Raw genomic sequence first — 20,367 nt, forward strand, 5'->3', positions numbered from 1 at the left:
CCATCCCCCCTCGAGGTTTTTTTTGAGACCAAGTGTTTGAATAAACATCCGCGCCTCCCCAGCCCGGCGCAACTTCTTCCTGCGCGGGTGCGGACCGCGCATCCCTCACGTGTCCCCCTCCTGCGCGTAGAGCCGCGGTGTGGAGCTTCGGGGCGGAGCTGGGGCTCTCTGCGCGCCGCGGAGCCCGGGGAGGCCGCCGGCGCCCGGTAAGTAGGGCCGCGCCGCGCTGCGCCCCTCGCACCTGCCGCTCCGCGCAGCATCTCCTGCCCCGGGCAGCGACAGAGTGCGCGCTGCAGGCGGCGTCCGAGCGGCGTGTCCGCGCTTCTCTCCTCCCCCCACCCGCGGCTTTTTTTTTTTTGTCTTTTTTCTTCTTTTTTTGGTCTTTTTTTCCTGGAAAAAAAAAAGGCATCCAGCCGGGCGCGGGCTGGGCTGCGCGGGGAGCAGCGGCCGCCCCCTCCCCACCACCGCGCAACTATTAATTATCCGGCGGCCCCGGCGCGGAGAGCATCACCGGGCTGGCTGCGGAGCGGCGCGATTTTAACGAGTCTTCTTTCTGCCACTTCGCTGTAATGATTTTAATTGCGTGTTTTTGCTTTGAGTGAACTAAGCCGAGTGAGATTACTACTTTTTTTTTCCTCTTCTTTTTTTTTCTTCCTCCTTTTCCCCCGGTTTCCCCCAAGGCTGGCAGCAGCAGCAGCGCTCAGCCCTCCCGTACCTACCCGAGGTATCTGCCGCCTGCGAGCGCTCTCAGAGCCGCTTCTCTAGAGAAGCTGGAGACCAACTTCTGTGCTCAGAAGTTTAAGGTTTCATTTTTAGTAACTGTTCTTTGAGTGAGTAATGTATGTATACTGCTTGTAGCGTGTCGTCTACACAATGTAGCCTGCTGATTTCTAGGGTGCTGGATGGTCATAAATATTAAAACAATTCTCTAAACTGTGTTTCCATATAGTTTTTCTAAACTTGCATTTTATCTGCTTTGACCAAATGTTGATGTCACTAATGACAGCTTCTTAATTAGACAAAGTTTCAAGAATGTCGTCGAAGAAACTTGCTGCTTGTGCTGTTAATCCACGGTTTTCTGTAATATTTCGGCAGTGGGAAAATAGGCGTTTCACTCGATTTAGTGTTATTTTCACCATTTCTGTTACTGCTGAGGAGCTCTTACTTTTTGCAAGTTTGAGAGAGCCTGAAATTATTCAAGTTCTCAGAGAAGCGAGTGTAAGCAAGGAGGTACTGTGCATCTCTGCAACTAGATTTGGGGGAAGAAGGGGAAATCAAGGCTACAGGTTTCAATTTTTTCTCTGAATCTTTTCCCCTGCACATTTTATGTGAACTATCTCACAACCATACTGAATGGACCAGGGCACTGGGGGAGGAAGCTCTTCACTAGTTACCATTCAAAAGGTGTCGGCTAAAATCTCATTGCAAAAAGGTATTGTAGCTTTAACATCTTGCATTGGCAGCATTCTTCCCCTTTAGTCTTTGGATTAGTCATTGTATGAGAGACAGAAAAAAAAAAATCACTTTTTTTTTTTCTTTTTCTTTTTTTTTTTTTTTTCTGGAAAAAGTAAAGTAAACAGCCTCCAACAAGTGAACCTTGACAACCCAGATTAAGGAAGGCAGGAGAGATCAAACAAAGCTGCTGCTGGGCTGTTGTCAGGAGCTGCCTCACTGAAAGCTCTGGACTATTCGATCAGGCAGCGAGGCTATATGTTCACTTATGCAGAAATGGACCATTACAAATGCTGATCTTTGTTGTGAAACCAAAGGATAACTTTGAGAAAAATAACTACTATTTCAAACAAGGCTTTCTGTTGCTTACTATTTTGATTGCAAAGTTAGGTTTTTTGTGCATGGGCTGGGTTATATTTTCTTAAGGTGATAGTGGTTTAGAGTTTTATGCACTTTCAGAGAGACTTAGGATTTGATTTTATTTCTGCTGTCTAGAAGCACAGAGAAAAAGGCGTTTCAGTAGTGTAAGGTTGAAAACCGTAAAAGTTCTGTGGAGTTCACCTTTCATTTCTGGATCTCTGAAATGTAAGGAAATGTGTACTTTATTTTTTATTCTGTGTGTAAGTGCTGTGCAGATGCATAATAGAGGAGTTTGATTGTGATTAAGCCCTGTATGTTTTATGACTGTGTTCCTAGAGTTTAGAAAACTTGTGATATCTTTCCTTCAAACGTATTACCAGCCAGTTAGGGTGGCACCTTATTTTTGATATGCCAAGATTTTTTGCAAAGCTGCATATAACTTGTCTTCATGTCTATATTAGAGACACTGTGTTATTGTGTAGTTTTTTAGTGGAAATAGTAGTAAAGAGTATTAACAGATACTTGATTTTACTTCAGTAAATGTTTAGGATTTAAGTATTAATCAAACATAACCAGTGAGGTTATTTTTGTTGCTTGACACTTTCATGTTTGTATTCAAACACTTGACTACAAAGTTTACAAATATGCCCCTTCTTTCTTTAAAGTATTCCAAACCTATTATAAAAAATCTGAGGAAAAGGCTGTTACCCTAATGTATATTAATCAGGAGGCAGACTAAGTGCACATCTACTGAAGAATTAAGAAATCCAAAACTTTTTCACATAAGTATTTCTTTAATTGGCAGTGCAAATCACACAATAAGTACTTTATACTTTTTATAAGGTAAGGTTTCATAACCATCCTGCATAACTTACTATAAAGCCTGTAGATTTTTATGGTGTATACTTTAATTAGACAATAAAAAGTATGTGTGTTAAACATGCACATGTATGCTATTAAGCCATTTTGGGTAATGTTTAATGTTATTTAACATCTATAAACATTTTCTGCTTAAATCAGTTCCACCAGTAATAGTAACACAGCTAGTTTTTGTACTGGTAAGAGAAGGAGCAGGAAAGTTGAGGAGAGAATTATACATTGGACTTCAGTGCAGCATATGTTGCAATATGTTTTTCTTTTGGACTGGATCACCTTTTTTTAAGAGCTAAAATTTGCATTATCATCCTTGGTGTGATATACTGTAAACATTTATAGTTCCAGAATTATTCCTGTTTCACGACGTGGTAAAAATTAGGAAAAAGGCTGGTAGTAAAGAGGCAAATTTGTGGAATGCAGCTTAGCATTTAGTATTTGTACTGCTTGTGGTCATTTATGTTGAGAGATTGAACCGGATAATGTAATACCTTTTGTGAAATATCTGTTGAGCGTGTATTTGTATATCAAATAACGTATGCACACACATATGTAGGATATGTATATAAAATACAGTTATTTCTGCAAGGCTGTCCAGTTATTTATAGGGCATAATGATACTTCTGTCATCTTAAATTTTCTCTGAGAAGCTTTAATAAATTTAAATAGATTATATGCTGTCAGAAAATAGTATAAATTTTGTTTACGATTCACTTGCTTTAAGGTACTTAGACTAAAGAAGCTCATTTAACCCCAAGACTGAGTAGCATTAAGTGGAGAGAGGAGTCTGCTGAAGAGCTGCTACTGCCCTTTGCTCTTGTGATAATCTTAAATTACTACAATTTAATTACAACTTCAAGGCACTGAGCTGAAATATTTCTATGCAGCTGAGACAGGGCTGGAGAAGATGTAGTGAGATTTTAGCAGGTAGCTGGATTTCTCTTCGGAGACACGGCGTTTGTTCAGGCCTTCCCTGCCTTTCAGAGCGCAAGCATCCCCGGTGCGCACAGACACAGCGCCCGGGGGAGCTTTGCCGGGGGTTTCCCACCTCGGGGGGCACAGGATCAGGCCCTGCTGTAGTCAGGCAGCTTGGCTGCACAGGCTTTTGTTTGCTGTTTGTATTTAAGCTTACATTTGAATTAAACAGCACATCGTAGTTATTCCTCATATGAGTCCTGCTACCCAGTAGCTTCCCAGAGCTTTTCCCTGCGAGTCTCTGCTGGGGAGGCAGGGTGGGAAGGGTCTGGGGGAAAAGACTGTGGGGGCTGATCAGGAGCATGGGTGGCACCCTGCTTTGAGAACACAGCCTCCTAGCTTGTGGCTATGGCATGGTCCCCGTGTCCCCAAAGGTGAGCTCAGGGTACAGTCAGGCGCCCTGGCTGTGCAGGGCCAGATCCAGGGCACGCTGGCATCAGCTGGGGCTTCTGCTGATGTCCCTGCCTTTGGGTTTGGCTTTTGGTCTGTGTCACTAACTCGTATCACTGAAACTTTTTCTTTTTTTTGCTCCCCCTACGTATACTAGCATGTTTTCACACCCAGTGAGCGGTTCAGTGGAGACAGGAGCCAGAAAGCGTTCGCTAAGTGGAATTTATAACCGTTGTGCACTAGAGATCAGCAGCATCTTTGTGACTGTTCTTAGAGGTCCTGGCAACCAAACTTTGCTGAAATGCTTAGAAAGGTATGGCTGGGCTTGGAGTGCTTGACTTCACGCCATTGAGGACACACGTAAGTGCTCGGCGGCACTAAAGCACGGTGGTTTTTAAATCATGAGCCTGCTTTTTTTTTTTGCGTTGGCCGAATCCTTGTAAAATGTCTCATTGCAATAAGAAATAAGATCTTGTGTTTGCTAGAACTGCTTGCTTTTGCACTGACAAAAACGCTGCTCGCAGCTCGCTGTTCTCACAAACTCCCGTGCCGGCTGATTCCCGCAGCTCGCAGCGTATGGGGAATTGCAGCTACCGTAGGTAACAAGGTGATGCCAATGTATATAGAGGGAAAAAAGTAGGTTGGAATAAATCATGCAGTCATTAGAGGAAAAACTCAATTGTGGGAACTCTGTAGTCTTTTAATTTAAAAAAAAAAAATCTATATTTTGGGCTGTAGAGGAATCAGCTGTTCTATTTTTAGGAGATCAGATATTTGTTGGTTGGGATGTCTGGAGTGTTTTAACGTGTGCTCTTTTTTTCTTACTTCAGAATTGGAGCTACCAAGTCAGGGAAGCCGCTGGCTCTGTTTGTGTGCAGGCTTCTTTACAAATGTGCTCTAGGGTTTTGTCTTTCTATTCTCCTGGCACCGATCTCTTCCATGAATGCAGGTGAACAGACTTAAGTCTAATGGCTGTTTCTATGTGGCAAGTATCCTGAATAATCTTAATAACTTTTTGTTCAGTGCCATTCTGAAAATGAAGATAGTGTTCTATGGAAAATGAGCAAAGAGAAGAGCATGGGCAAAATCAATTTCTCTCCAAGAAGCATCTGGTACCTGAGGAGGACTAAATAATTTTTCTCCCCTTGTTGACCCTCCCTGTGCTGTTTTTAAAATGTCTCCATTTTGGTGCCTTGAAATTGCAATTAAGTTGTAGTAATTTAAGATTATTGCAAGAGTGCAAAGGGCAGTAGAAGCTCTTTAGAAGTCTCATCTCAACACTTAATGCTACTCAGTCAGGGGGTTAAATGAGTTTCCTCAATGTGAGTACTTAAAGTAACTAAATCGTAAACAAAATTTATACTATATTCTGACAACTAATAATCTATTTAAATTACATTAAAGTATGTGTGCTAAAATTTAATTAAAGACAGAAATACTGTCAAGCCCTGTAAGCATCTTGACAGATCTACTGAAATGGAACCCATATCGTAAAATATTTACATATATGTGATAGGCTACAGTGTTTCTGGGAGTGCTATTCTGAAACTAATTGTGGGCTTTTTTTCTTCCCAGTTTCCCGTTCAGTTGCAATGGTCTCAGAAAGCAACACAAATAAATACCCAGAGCACTTTATTTGGATGATTCTCCAGTGTACTGTTTACTGCTAATCGCTCTCTCTGTACAACACTTGTCACTGTTGTGTTTTTATTAGAAGTGTCTATTTCCTCACTAAGTTAGTTTAGTACTGCTGTTAATTCAGAATTACACTGAGAACGCGGGCTCCCTGTGCAGCGGGGTGATGTTGTGTAGCGTTTGTGGTGTGGCAGTCCTGAATGTGCAGTCTGTAAATCAACTTTCTTCTGGATGTCTGGCCCAGAGCATGGTGCTGCAGGCTCTCTTGCATTGTTGTGACTGTTAATTGATTTTTTTCAGGTAGAAGGCGCTTAAGACTTTTTTTTTTTTCCCCATATTTTTGTAATATATATGGAAGTGTTTCCTGCAGTGCTGGCATGTTCATTTGCTGCTCAGGACCCCGACTGCAGCGCATCTCCTTTGCGGTACCTGGTCCAGGCTGCTTTCAAGATGAGGAGCGTTTTGCCCTGGATGAAACTGGGTTTGGCTGAAATTTAACAAGGACCAAAGTTTGGCTGGAAACCCACCCACTGGGATTCTGCATGTGGCCAGAGGTTTTGCTGGGAAGGTGCAGGATGAGCTGTGCTTTCTCATCTCCCGATCGTGGGTCAGGGCAAACTCCCAGCTTTCCTTCTCAGGCATGTCCTGGAGCTGCAGGGTTGCAGGAAGAAGATGAGGATTTGGGCATGGAGAGGAGGATGTGATGGGAGTGTGGTGCTGGGGAGCTGAGCACCAACAGTCCGACAGAAGGTGGCACAGTTCGGCAGGTTGGCTGGAGCCTCTAACAGCATCGTTAGTTTTCCCCTCTTCGCCAGACATTTCCTTTCATGTTGAATCCAAGTTTTAGCTGTGCTTCCCGATCAGTCTTGTCATCTTGTTGCTAACAATTAGGGTCAAGTGTCTTTCCTTGGGCTCTCCACAGTCTTCATGTTGGTGTCCCTCCCCCAGCTCCTAGCCTAAGCTGTTTGTTCATTAATTAGTAGATCGGACATATTAACACATCAGTAAACCAGAGTAGTCAGACTTCCCAAGGCACCTCGGGAAACCCTCTCTGGTTTTATGTGACTGGACATGCACTATTGCTGATTTAGATAGCGGAGCCGATGATGCCAAAGTGTTGTTAAGAGAGAGATAAATAGAGAGAGCCCAGCAGTAAGCAGAATGTCATGTCTCTATTAAAAAGCTTGTGATAAAGGAAGATAAAATGGTGAGAGGGGATTGCTGGTGTGTTCAGAGCAGCCGCTAAACATCTGATCACAAAAATCGATGCTGAATTCCCCTTCCTTCAAAACACTTGCTCGCAGAATTAATGTCTGAGCCCGGGTTTGATTGCAGCAAGCGGTGGAGCCCTGAAAGGACTTTTGTTCTTGCCAAAAAGGCGGCCGGGGGTTCTCAGGGATTCAGGAGCTGTCTGAGCTGGGATTCAAACCTCGCTCCCTGGTTCCCTTTGAAGTGGCTGCCCCTCTTCCGCAGCAACGCGGTGTTCCCGGGACGCTGATGAAGTTGTTCCAGGGCTCGTTACTCTGTGCTGCCTTATACCTCGATTTCCTCGGCGCTGTGGACACCTGCGTTTCTGTTGGTTCCTGTCTGGAGGTCGATCCTTGACTTCACAGCAGAGTAATAGCCATGTGGATTTTTATATATTTGAATCTTTTCCTCAGCTGGGTGCAGAAGCTGCTCTGCAGCAGTGAAAAATGTAACTGATTATAAAGAAATGAGTGGTCGCAGCAGATGAGGGGGGAGCAGTATTAATTTTACTGGTTCTGTAATGAAACATGCAGTAAAATGTTAAATCATCTCAGCCTTGTTTGCTGAAAGGATGTTAATCATTCCATTAAGAAGGATTAAGCAATTAACTGATATTTCTGTAGGAACCAGTGTCAGTTTTAAAAAGCATCTTCCTGGTGTTGCACGGTGAATGCGAAGTTTATGTTTTTCCTTCTGCTTACCAGAGAGCTGGGAGGTGAGTGGGACACCTCTTCCCGAGAAACTTCTGGGAAGGCCAAGGTAGCAGAAATAGGGGTTATTTTGCAACTAAAGTGTGCTACTCTAATAGTCTTTTGATTGCAAGGGTGTCTTTTGTGACGTGGGTCAGCTGGGCCTGTTGCAAGCCTTATTTCAGGGGCAGTCTGTTTGGGATTAAGAAGTTAAAACCTTGAAGTGTTCATCTGTGTGCTTTTTTTTTTTCTTTTTTAATAATAGCTTTTATGTTGTAATAGTCAGCTTGCTGATAGTACGTCATGAACTCTTATCTTCCGTAAGCCTCGTGACAAATTTTTGTTAGCCCGTCAGGCAGCTTTTAGCTCATCCAGCCCAGTTCCCACGTTTTATACTTGTGCTGGAAAGAAAAAATTCAATTAAAATCAGTGGTGTAAATCCTCCTTTCCTCCTGTGGCAGAAATCCTCTTAAAAGCAGGGGCAGTGTAGGGGACATGGGACATCACGGAGCAGCTCCCAGCGTTGGGCTGTTTGGAGGATGTTGAAGCTGGGTTCTACCAGAACCAGCCAGGTCTGGGGAAGGATGCAGCCAGCAAGACTTTACGTGTGTTGATGCTCAGTAGGGTCAAAAGTGCATTTTGGAGAGGGTGCAGATGGAGGAGCAGGTGGGCAAAGGAGAACAATGTTAATATTTTTCATCGTTTCAGTTTTGAAGGATCAGGTTGAAGCCCCCGGACGGGGAGTGGTACCGGGGCTGGGGAAGCATCTGTGTTGGCGCTGCTGCATCCTGTGCTCCCGCGCTCGCTGCCTTTCTGCCAGGGCTTGATCCATTCTTTTGCCTTGACAGAGATTGTGGAATTTGGCATTAAACTCATCAAATTGCTGCCGTTTCTTATATAATGGTCTGAGCTTCTAATATCATGGTTAGTGCTAGTGAAACTATACCCAAACTGAAATTTTCTATGAGTGATATGAATTTTGCCTGGCAAATAGCATAATACAGCGACACCAATTGTGTTAGTGTTGATACTTTTTGCTTTCATAACTGCTCTACTCAAATTGGGCTTCTTCAGATAGTATCATGCAAACTCTGTTGATCAGTGTACTGTATCTTAGCCTTCCCCCTCGGATGAATTTAATAAGTAGGTATATTTCCATGTATAATACATAAGACAGCTAGATTGTGCTTCAGTTATGTGGCCTAAACCCCAGATTCCTCTGCTGAAATCATGGGAGATTCCTTGGGTGGACTGTGTTTTTTTTTTTTTAAAAAAGGTCCATTTGGCTCAGAGAATAAAATCTTTGAATATTCATGCGTGTAACATATAATAAGAATCTATCTGGATCTTTGTATGGAACATCATAACTTATATCTACCTTGGCAGATTTAGAAGAGAGATTTTTCTTAGTAAGTTTTACAGTAATAATAATATAAACACTCGTGTTAACTTTAGTAATTTACTTCAATCAGGGAGTTGTCAGGTGCCCCATCCTGTTCTGGTTATTGCATGGGTGCTGGGAAAAGGAGCCTCTGAAATAGCTTGTAGGAAATAATTTTTGTTAGTTGTAAATGACGTGCCTGTGCATCGATGTTCAGATAATGTATATTCTGTTTTTAAAGCTGCTGAGTTGTGCATTTGGAAAAGTGAAAATGTATGTTTCTGTGATAAATTACTCGATACTTAAAAGGCTTTGAAAGAGGAATGTCCAAAGTATGCAGTGTAATTATTGTTTGCCTAAGTATTTTAAAGTTATTCTCTGGCTATCGCATCTGAGTTTTCTGAAGGCCAGTGATGTAGGGAATGAGGGTCTTATTCAGGAAACCTTTCTGATCCATCATTTCAGTTACAGGATTTAACTGAGAATGGGAGAAGCTAATTTTGGTATATTTTAGCTGATATTGTACTGTGTACATTTGTTCTGATTTTTTTTGTCTTTGCTCAGATAAAAGCAGTATGTGCAGCATTCAAAAACCACACTTTTGTGAAAGCTGAAATGGAACATTACCTGTGAATTAAACTAAAATATCTTGAGCCTACCCAGAATATTCCTAGCATTAAAGAGTTGGAGAAGACTAGGTATTTTGTATTTATTTTTCAAATTGGCTGGAATATGGTCTTTCTGGAACAGGGTCCTTGGACGGTTGAAAGGGAAACCTGATTTTTCAGCGAGCACTTTATATTTGCTGAGGAATTCTGGTTGCGCAGAAGCGTGTTGCATGGGAATGGAAATGTATTAAATAGGATTTTTAGGGATTATAATAGATGCCATTAGATAGAGGCATGCTCATAGAGATGTAAACTAGTAAATCTCAACAAACTGAAAAATAGTAGCTATAGGCATCTGGCTCTGTTATCAAACTTGCTGCATAAGCCAGAGTTTATGCACTGTGATAATGCTAATGACCAACAGAGCCAATGATGCATGACTGGAGGAAATCAGTGGTATAATCAGAGAAAGTTATCAGGTTTTTGTCATTAAATATTAGTGATAAATAATACGCTTCATTTTTAGTAGATAGGACGTATTTAATTCTGATGTGGAGAGTTTCAATTTAATTAGGGGCATTGCTGAGGAAAATTACAATCTTTTGTAATTTAAAGGGAAAAATAAAAATGCATTTGTTTCAGCATAACCTCCCAGCAGCTGCCGTCCACTGCTGTTTGTCTTCACTGGTGTCTGCATCTCTGCAGCTAGTTGAGGTGGCTGTTTACAGCAGCGTGTTTCATCTAAGTTATTAGATGTGCAACACAGAACTAATTACGAGTCCATAATCAAATGGTTTCTGTTTAGTATAAACTAGGCATCATCTTTCATTTTCTGCTTAAAAATGTGAATATTGCAGCAAATCTAAACTGTGTGCTCTGTGTGGTGGTTTCCCTAGAAAACAGCCTGCCTGTCCAGGCAGTAACAGGAGGGAAGGGACGAGGACAAAAGATACTGATAAATTACATCTCTTTTTGCAAGTTATCTTTTAAGTCAGTGGGAGAACAAGGAACAGAAGTATAGCTTAAGCTGAAGTAAGAGGGATATTAATAGTCTCTATAAAGGACAATTTGCACCAGGGAAAAAAAAAAAATCTTGCTGGCTTTTTTTAGTGAAACAGGCTAACACTCAGTGTAAATCTGTGTCATTAGCTGAAGCAGTGTGTGATTTTTAGAGCATCACTTTTCCTCTCGTGAGCCTTTGCCTGCAAAGGTTCATCCCCAGGGCCAGAGGCAGATGCGGCTCAGTATCTTCCTTGGGGAAACTTCACTTGCCAGCTGCAGGACTGTCAGCTTGTGGCCCTGTTTAAGCAGATATCGCCAGTTTTGCCCAGCGAGTGACTTTGTAACGTGGCCAGGATCTTCCCACCACCTCTCAGAGTCGTGCTCGAACACAGAATCTCAGCTCGCTTTTCCAGAATTAGATGGCACAGTGAGTAAACACAGCGCGCTTGCCAGTTCTCACATCCTCTTTTGCAGCGAGTGTTGCAGCAAATCCTGCAGGTTTGACTCATCTCTGAAGTTCTTCACTGATTTAAAGCAGATCTTGTCTGGCTTTTGAGAAAGAGCTGGAAGTCTCACCACAGCTCCTGAGCTCACTGTCCTTCTGCACATGAACGCAGGGTGCTTGGGTTGGCCTCCGCACAAACTTGGGCAGCTCTGAGGAACTTTGGCTGGAGTGTGTGCCTGTGTCTAAAGGTAAAATTTGGCCTGCAGTCATCCTTTATTGAAAGCTTTATGGAATACTTTGTTCTCTCTATGCACAAATATTTGCATTCTGGAGGGAAGTATTTTTCCCCTCCATTTCTTTGGTGTCTTTTTGTTGTTGTTGTTTAAATGTCTTCTGCTCTGTGTTGTAAGCACAAGGAGGGGGCGGAAAATATTTTACATAATGCCCTGTCAGTTAAAAAATAGTCACATTTTCAACTGGTATTTCTCATAGGTCTGAAAGTAAAAAAAATAATGCCTGCCTGTATTAGGAGCACTGTCTCCTGGCCTGATTGCAGTGAGCCATCCAGGGTACGATGGGGATTCTGCTTAATTCAGTGGGGTAGGTTGGAAGGGGAAGGGCATACAGAGCAGAAAACTTTTCTGGGTAAATAAAAGTAGTGACAGGTACAGCCCCCGTTTTAAGAACGTTTTAGTGTTTCTGTTCATCGGTGTTGAATCACCTCCGCATGTCAACCTCTGCCAGGTGGATGCTCTCGGCAGGTTGAGGAGGAGGACACATTGCTCTGCAAGCGTGTTACAATGTTCCACACGTGTGCTGTGACTCAGGCCTGCTTGCAACTTCATGACAAGTATCAAATGAGAATTGTTTCCTTGGAAAGCCTTTACCTCTTTGATTTTTTTCCTCTCTCAGATGAAGGCTGACATTGCTTTCACAGACTGTTTGACAGCATGCTTGGTGCTGTAGAGAATGAGGGCTCCGTTCATGTTGCAGTTAAGTGGATTTAGGAGGCAGCTGCTGTGGGAACAGACCTTTCTGCTTGTTCCTGGCCTCTTCCCATCATGTCCATGTGCATCAGCTGAACCCTCCTGATCAGAGGGTGAGACCATGTGGGAAACTAGACCAGCAGAAAACTGACTTTAGCAGCAAAACACATTTTCTGCCTGTTGAGCAACCTCATTGGACTCTTTGGAAGTCAGAGGAGGGACCAAGGGGGTCAGGGCCACCCCCTTGATAAATCTTTGGCCTCTTGGTTGGCTTTGCTGCAATGTGAAACCTGGGCAGAGGAGTCCTCCTGCCCAGCTGCCTTGGACATGCTCCTGGCAGTGCTGGCTGGTGGGACCACTCTGCCAAAGCTAGTGCAAGTGTGGGTTTCCTTTCAGTTGTTAAGGTAATGGTGCTCTGTTGGTGTCCGGTACTAAAGTTGTTAACATGCACATAGTGAAAAGCCCAGCATCATGTTTTCTTTGGGTTTTTTCTTTCCTGTTACCAGTAGATGATGAGCTGGTCCAGAGGCTGGATATTTTTGATAAGGGCACTGAGAGATATCCAGATTACTAGCTGCTGTTGTTTCTTCTTGTTTTTGTAACACTTATCTGTGCAATAAGCAAATACAGCTGCACATAAAACTCAGATAAAACTGTGTCCAGCCTGCTAGCTAACTTTTGAGTTAAAGAACAGAAGTTGATGAGGAAATAGATAGCCAGGGCTCATCGACATCATGTGGGTTTACACCAGAAAGGGTCTGACCCATAGCCTCTGTTGGCTCAGTGTTGTGCAGGATGTACATGTTGGGTGTGTGGAGGTGGCCAGGGACAGCCACGTCTGTGGTGCAGGGACAGCCATGCGCAGAGCTGGCCGGGCCGCCTGCGAGCCCAGCTGTCGGCATGGACGGTCGTTAGCATGGCACAGGGCTTGTTTGGGCTTATATTGGGGGTTTGGGTAAAGCTTTAAATGCGGTTTATGCCTTTATTGCTTCTGAAATGGGTGCAGGTGCATGTTAGCAGGAAGTGAAACTGGAGGAACCCTTAGGGAGCCTCACTCCAGCTGTGCCAAGCAGGTACAGCCTACGAGTGTTATCACCTCACTGATAACCTGGCATGGTGTCGGCATTCACATGTGTCATGGGGATTATGGGGGTGAAGTCTTGCCGCAGTTTGGCAGGGACCTTGTTCCTCTACCAGGCGGTGCGGGCAGGTTGTGTTGCTTGGGGTCAGTTTCCCTCCATGCATGGTGGCATCTTCTTGTCCCCAAGAGCTCAGCTTGCTTCTCTGTCCCCATATTGCAGTGGGAAGGGACCGGTAGAGTGCTTTGGGAGGGGTGAGCACCAGAGAGCAGTATTGCAGGACTTCCCTGACTCTCTCCAAGCCTTGCTGCCTAACCAACGTCTGCTGATAAGGTGAGGCCGGTCCATGCCCTAAGTGTTTTCCTTCAGAGCCTGAGGATCATTTTGGGGAAGGTCGAAAGAGGAAAGGCTGGATACCCACTGGATGGGGCTGCCCGCCACACATCTGGGTAAGCGAGACCCAGACCAGCACCCAGCTGCCCGCCCTGGGGCCTCCCTGGTGTTGCGCAAAGTCGTCTGCTTTCTTCAGCTGACGGCTGGTTAACAGCTGTTTTACGGCTGGTTTTTGCATTGTCTTGTTGAGGAATTTGAATGTGTAGTCTGTGAAACGAGGCATCAAAGCATTAATCCTCACTTTTAATTATTACTTTAATTTTTTAAAAGGAGTAGCAGTCAGAATAAAATACTTAGAAGGAATAAAATACTTATTATCCACCTTTTCTTCCTCCTTGGTTTGTGCCCAACTTGAGTTGCCAGGTCTCCTGAGGAGTGGCTGATGTGCAGGTGAGCAGAGCTGCAGTCCTGAACTGCTCCTGTCCTCACCCCCTCTCCTCACCGAGTGCTGAGGTTTCATATTCTGCATGTGCAATTATACATACTCCCAAATAACACCTCCTGTTAGGGTTATTTACTGTTTCTTCTTATGTGTTAACACCACATCTGATTGGAGCCTTAATTGCTCTCTGTCCTCCTATATTTTTCCCGCTCCCCCTAGACCAGTTGGAGAGTTGTTTGAAGGCAAAACCCAAGGCAGCACAATGCTGCCAGGGTATGGGCTCTCCCAGTTACCAGGCTGCACACACAGCGAGGCCCTGGAAAAATGCCCCTCCGAGTCATTACAAATTAAGCATTGCAGACAGAAGCATAGATGAAGCTCTGTGAGAAGACCTACAGCGTGATCCAAGAATTATGTGATGTGCAAAGATGGAGAGAAAAGCAAACTTTGCATCCAAGACATGGAGGCTGTGGTGCTCCTGCCCTGGGGCGCTCTGGTGCAGCCATCTGAAGGCTGCTGAGGTCTCCACTGTCCCACTCATGCCACAGCTAGTACCTGTCGCTGTGGTGCCATAGCCAGGAAACCCCACACAAGGTGTAGTTGGTGAAGCTGTCTGTGGTTGTTAGCAGCTGAAGCTGGCTGTACAAACAACAAATTTCCCAGTAACTAGCAAGAAAATATTGTGGATCTGCAGGTATTCCCCATAGCTGCATAAGCCATGTTTGTGACCATCAAGGTAAGTGAGATAAACCCCATTTTTCTCTAGTATAGCAGAACATCATTGTTCAGAAGTGAACTTACTTTTTCTCCACGTGCACCATATGTCACTGAATATATCTTTTGTGGGAGTGGGAATGTGCAGGAAGAACCTGAGATTTCAGAATGGCACAAATCAGTCTGAGGAGGAGAAATTATTATTAGAAGGCAAATGCAGAAATCTTATGTTCACATGGCTCGTTATCGAAACCCACTGTCATGGCAAAGAAATGGCAGGAACCTCCATCAGCAGCCGGGATGTCCCATGGTAACAGTGGAGGGTATGTCCTCCAGTCTGCATTGAAATAAAAGAATTAGGCAGTGGTTGATTACCTCTTGGTTTTAAATAAGTGTAGTATTGAGTGTAAATTAAAAACAACCTTGAAACTGCGCAGATTCATAAAACTGTACACTGGGATTTTAAAAATTACCTCCATTGGAATCCTGGAAGCATCTGTTACATAATTAATGCACTTAAAAATATATTCTATTTATGATTAATCCAGGACTGCAGTGTGTGCTAGTTAAATGTCTGGATCCCAGGGTGCAATGCAAGGAAAGAAATGCAGTTGTAATCTATTTGATGGTTATAGGAAAGGACATTTGCTACAAATAAATACATTTTCCGTAGTCTTTTTATTTGTCAGGGCCAAGCTTGTGTCTGTTGTGCTGAGTTTGTTGACTGGTAAATGTTTTGAGATTTATGCTGATAGTTCTGTAGATCTACTGGAAAAAATAACTCAAGAATAATTAGGGAGATTGACCATACAGTAATGTACCACACGTGTGACAGCGTTACTGAGTTGATGATCTTGGGTATGGTGTGTGTAATTAAAAGTGCTAAGGCTCGGTACCATTTAAAAACTCTCCAAGATACACAAATGCCTTAGGAGACACATGTTTCCCAAAGGATAACTTGCCAAAGTTCCTGGGTGCCTTGGGTCCCCTCTCCAGAGACCTATTTCAGGCTGAGACCTCCTGGGTGAGAGTGGGCACAGCAAGCACAACTTGACAAACCTCAGCCTGCCCAGATTTTTTTCTAATCAGGAAGTTCTGAGGGCTCTGTAGCCTCATTTTTTTTGTAGGCTTTTGAGTTGGCATCCAGCCACCGGATCCTGGAACAGTTTCTGGCATTGCATTTCCTCTGACAGATTTTTCTCTCTGCCCGCTGTTTCTGTTCCCTGTTTTTTTTTTTTCTTCCCCCATCATCTGACCACTGTCTTGTTGGGCTGATGAAGGATCATGCTGTGTAAAACCCTCTTCTTCATTCTTATTTTCATTACTGTTTTGTAAAGCCTGCAAGCTGTTATGGTTGGCCATTGCTCTGTTGTGTTCCAGGGTGGTGGTCCCATGGGTGGCCATGGGTCCTGCATTTCCCTGCCTGCCTTGGGCTGGCTGAGCAATCCAGCTGCAGTGGCAAGAGCTGCGCAGTGCTGTGGAAGCCTGTAAAATGGTCCCTCTCCAAATGTTTACTTTTTGAAGTGAACAATCATGGCGTTTGTTGGCTCAGGAAGCATTTTGAGAAGGAGTGCTGCAGGTCTCATTGCACCTGGTCTGTCCTGTGTTGCTGCTGGATTATTAAAGGGGTTACCCACATTGAAACCATATGTGCTCTTCAGCGTACCTGCCTGCCCTGCCACCAGCAGCGTGCTGAGATGTGGCACGGAGTGCAGGCTGACATCTCTGTCCACTGCGCTCTGCCCAAGTGCCCTAGACCTGTAGTGGAGACATGATAGGGATGGGGAGGAGAAACAGTTGTCTCCCATTTGCCTTTGATGCCTCCATGACTGGCTGTGTGGCTTTTTGGCACTGTACCCAGTGTGGATGCTGGAGGCATGATTGCAGGTTGCCCTTTGCAGAGTACAGCACCCTGACTCTGCTCCAGGGTCGTCTCCCCAGGGCTGTCTGCATCACCAGTACTGCAATCGAGTTACTAATGAACTCAGATTTCCACTTACTGTTGGCTGTCTTAAATTGTTTCTGCACTTCAGGGTCCCTGATGTCCCTTCAAAAGGTAATGAGGGAGGAGCAAGCCTGCTTTTGTGAAAGACGGCGACGCTGTAGCCTTGTGGAGAAAACTCTTAGCCGTGGACTCTGCTCTTGGCTCCTCTTTGTCATTAATCTTGATGGAAATGTTACTTCTGACTTTTCCCACTGTATAATGTGAACCCTTGTTATCTTTGTGGTATAAAGGTGTGCTCAGCATGGGCTTTTCCTTCATTCCTGAAGAGAACCGGATGTTGAGATACAAATGTGCCAGACTTTGTATTTCTACCAAATTTGGACAAAAAAAAATAGATTACTCTTGGTAACTTAATTTTCTGCAAACTAAGGAGGCCCAAAGAGAAACCCACGTCAAAAGCTCTTTGTTTCTTCCTTTTTTGTTTTGTTGGTTTTGTTTGTTTGTTTGTTCATTTTTTTAAACAAAGGATGTGTTCTATCTGTATTTCAGTGGTCCAGGGTTTCAGGCACTTTCTTTGACAGCGATTTGTGTGAAAGCAGTTGTGTCAGACCGAAGGAAATGATAAAATCTTCGAGTTAAGCAAAGGATGAAAAGGGCAGTGGGTAGCACGAAATGGAGATGCATTCAAATCTAATGAGCATTCCTACCAGCAGACCCCCATTCCTCTGCTCGTTAGGGGCCAGGTTGGTGATGTTTGGTGAGTTTAATGGATTGGGGTAGGTGGCTGATGAAACACAAAGAATAAGATTTTAGGTAGAAGCAGAATCTGGTGACTACAGTAATGCAAGTTTATTTTTAGAACTCAATTGCATTTGAGTTGCTAGCATTAGAAAAACTTCTTAGCTCACATTATACTGCGAACTTCTTTAATTTATTTTTAAAATGGAAATTTTGCAAGCTGACGTTTTGCAGCATGCGTAGTACGATTTGGCTGACAGCATTGTCTGGCAAAAGAAATAACCAAATTATTATTCAGTCATGGGTTTTTAACAGCCGCAAAGCAAGTGGATGTTAACTAAATGATGCAATTTATTCCCTTCCTGCTTATTGCCAGCTTGCCTATTACAGAGAGACTGCCAGCTTTAAATAAGTGGTACCCAGATGGTAGTCGCATGACGCCCACTTGGTTACAGAGCCTAAGCAGGGAATAACTCGGCAGCCACTACAAGCTGTGGGTCAATTGAGGGGGAATGCCTGTTGCTTCACAGTTTTGCATATGTAAATCTGTTAATGTTATGTCAGTATTGTGCGGTCTAAACACAAGCTTTGCCTTTCTCTGGGGCCCAGATGAACTTGGATCGCCGCCCAGTTAATGAGGAGCCGAGTGCGGATCGGCAGTCAGAGGCTGCCGCCGCCGTTCGCTTCCTTGCCGTGAACTCGCCGCATCCCGGATGCTCCGCTCCAGCAGCGGGGCCGGGGCTGGCGAGGCCGCTCGGATGGGCAGGGCGAACACCCCCTCTATTTTTAGCCCCAGCACGGAAGAGGGTTGGCTTGGCCTGGCTGACGTTTTCTTTCTGTCTGCCGCGCTCCTGCGCTCGCCTTCATCGGCTGCAGATGTGGCGCGCAGCCGCCGCCGAGGAGTCATGAACTGTGTCGTCTGCGCCCTGTAACAGCCAACATCTGCTGCGGCCGCCTGATGGAAGCGGCATGGAAACAATTTTGGGGAGAGTGCTGAAGTTTGGCCCTGCAGATGATTACTTTATATTAATTGCATCGAGATAGTTACCGTACAAGTTGGGTTTGAAGCTGATCTTGCCCCCCCCACCCCCCTTTTTATTATTGTTTTAAAAGCGGTAGTTAAAATTGCTTGACATGGGAATGCTTTTTATTGTTGATGATTTCTGGTTCTGAAAAGTTTATTACAATGGGTGAAAACAACAACCAAAAAAACTCATAAAAAGCTGGGGCTGTAATATGCTTAAAGGCTAAAAAAGTACCAATAGTGTTGATTTAACCAAAGAAAACGTTCCTGCAGGTATTGTAAATTTTATTTGCCAGATGAAAAGCATTAAGTGTGTTATTTTTCATGAAGGAAAAACATTCTGATTTTTAACCATTTTGTAAATTATATTAATGCTGTAATACAGTTTAAAAAGCCTGGGGCCTGTTCCAAAGCGCTCGCCCCAGCAGCAGGTCCCGTGGGGTTTGCCCGTGGGGCGCGGGTTGGGGGCCCTACCTGGAGTGAGGTTGGGTGCAGGGACTAAGCAGACAGAAATTTGTCTTTTTTGGTCAGTGTGTTCTGTTGTTGCTTTATTTTCCTTTTTTTTTTTTTCTTTTTTTGGAAGTTGCAAGCGAGCATTTTAAACGCAGCAAGAATAAAACTGAGGGAGAAAATAAGCCGCTTTGGAATGTAGCGGAAAGCTGAGATGCTTCAGTATTTTATCTTAATTTTGCTAATTATTTGTCATGGAGATCTGAGTTGATTCCCCGAGATTTCTTTTAAGCCTCTTAAGAGTAATTTTTTTGGCTAATGGTTATTTTCCTCCGCCTGATGTTCCCCAGCTAGAGTGTTGTGGTGCTGCTTGCTGGCACAGCCGGGGAAATAAGCTCCAGGTTCAGAATGCAGGCTGGCAAGGGGAAAAAGCAATGAGGAGGATCAAAGGGCCTGTGAGTGCCATAGGGATTGTGTGGAGGGTTTATAACATAGAGGTGAGTCTGTCACCCCCATCACTTGAGCTGGGATGGGAATTTTTCCAGCAATTGTCCTTTTTGATGGGAAATTAGTTAGCAGTTGTTGAAGAGCCTGTAGCAAATTTTAATACGATAAAGGTACATCAAGCTAGGCATTGGTTTATATGTGATTTTCAGTTCCCTATATTAACATGAGAACTATAGCTTACCCTACTGAAAACTTAATTAGGCAAACAGAATGCTATGTTAGCAGACACTTAGAAACCCAATGTGCTCAGGACTAGATTCAAATAAGTTAATAAGAGTTATATTGGGTGTTTCTAATGGTGCTTTCCATTTTTTAAAATAAATGCTCTCTTTGGTAATAAGCCACCCACATCTTTTTGGGTAATAGTTTAACTGAAAGGCTTGATTGTGTCCATTTTGTCACAGAGGATCCCTTCTACTGTGTGTGTTACATTAATACAAATGACTGCATACCCCTTATATTTGGATGCCTGATGTAACGTCCCTAAAGGAGAAAACTGGGATGAGAGAAGGAAACAATCTGTTGTGGAGCACACTCAGAAGAGCCAACAGACACCAGCAGAACAAATCTTCAGAGTTAGTGTGGGTGTAGGGGTACGTGCATGTTTGTATGTAATGTATTTAAAATGCCAATAGCTTATGCCTTTTGAAAGCTCCAAATCATAGCTGTCATATTAGCTATACCATTTCCAAAAATAATGCCAGGAACAGACTGATACTGATTGTTCAGAAAAGCATCATTATTCTGTGATACTTTTTTGGGCTTCTAACATCCCCACTTAAAGCAGGTATTTCCATGCAGTGTGCCTCAAAAACTGTTTGCTGAAAGGATTTTGATTCCAAATTAAAGGTATTGTCTTAGTTTTTGTCCTTCTGGAAGACAGAATGACAAGGGGGGAGTAAAGGAACATTCTTTTCTTTCTTACTCATTTCAGCAAATATATTTTTGGACAAAAGACATTAATGCAAAGCCTGCAGATTTAAGCTGCTGGTCAGAAGTTTGGGACTTGGTTATTCCATACGTGATGCTACACCATTTACTTCATGTCTATATGCTGCTGTCTACAATGTGGAAATAGGAAAAAGTTGTGG

At 43.7% G+C, this 20,367-nt stretch overlaps 1 protein-coding gene across 14 annotated transcripts in view; it reads left to right on the top strand.

Annotated features, from left to right (window-relative positions):
* The window catches only part of FOXP1 (forkhead box P1), a 383,604-nt gene that overhangs the window by 1,487 nt on the left and 361,750 nt on the right, over positions 1–20,367 (top strand). For 3 of the 14 annotated variants that reach the window (XM_065075369.1, XM_065075385.1, XM_065075387.1), the window contains exon 1: positions 309–566. The exons of 7 other annotated variants lie outside the window; for them this stretch is intronic. The gene's annotated coding sequence lies outside the window, so the exon portion shown is untranslated. Of the gene's footprint in view, positions 1–64; positions 207–308; positions 725–5,358; positions 11,307–20,367 lie in introns of those variants that run through there. 4 more of the 14 variants (XM_065075371.1, XM_065075393.1, XM_065075368.1 and 1 more) reach the window with 3 other exon arrangements.

The sequence above is a fragment of the Columba livia genome, chromosome 10 (assembly GCF_036013475.1).
Source record: "Columba livia isolate bColLiv1 breed racing homer chromosome 10, bColLiv1.pat.W.v2, whole genome shotgun sequence".
NCBI classification, from domain to species: Eukaryota; Metazoa; Chordata; class Aves; order Columbiformes; family Columbidae; genus Columba; species Columba livia.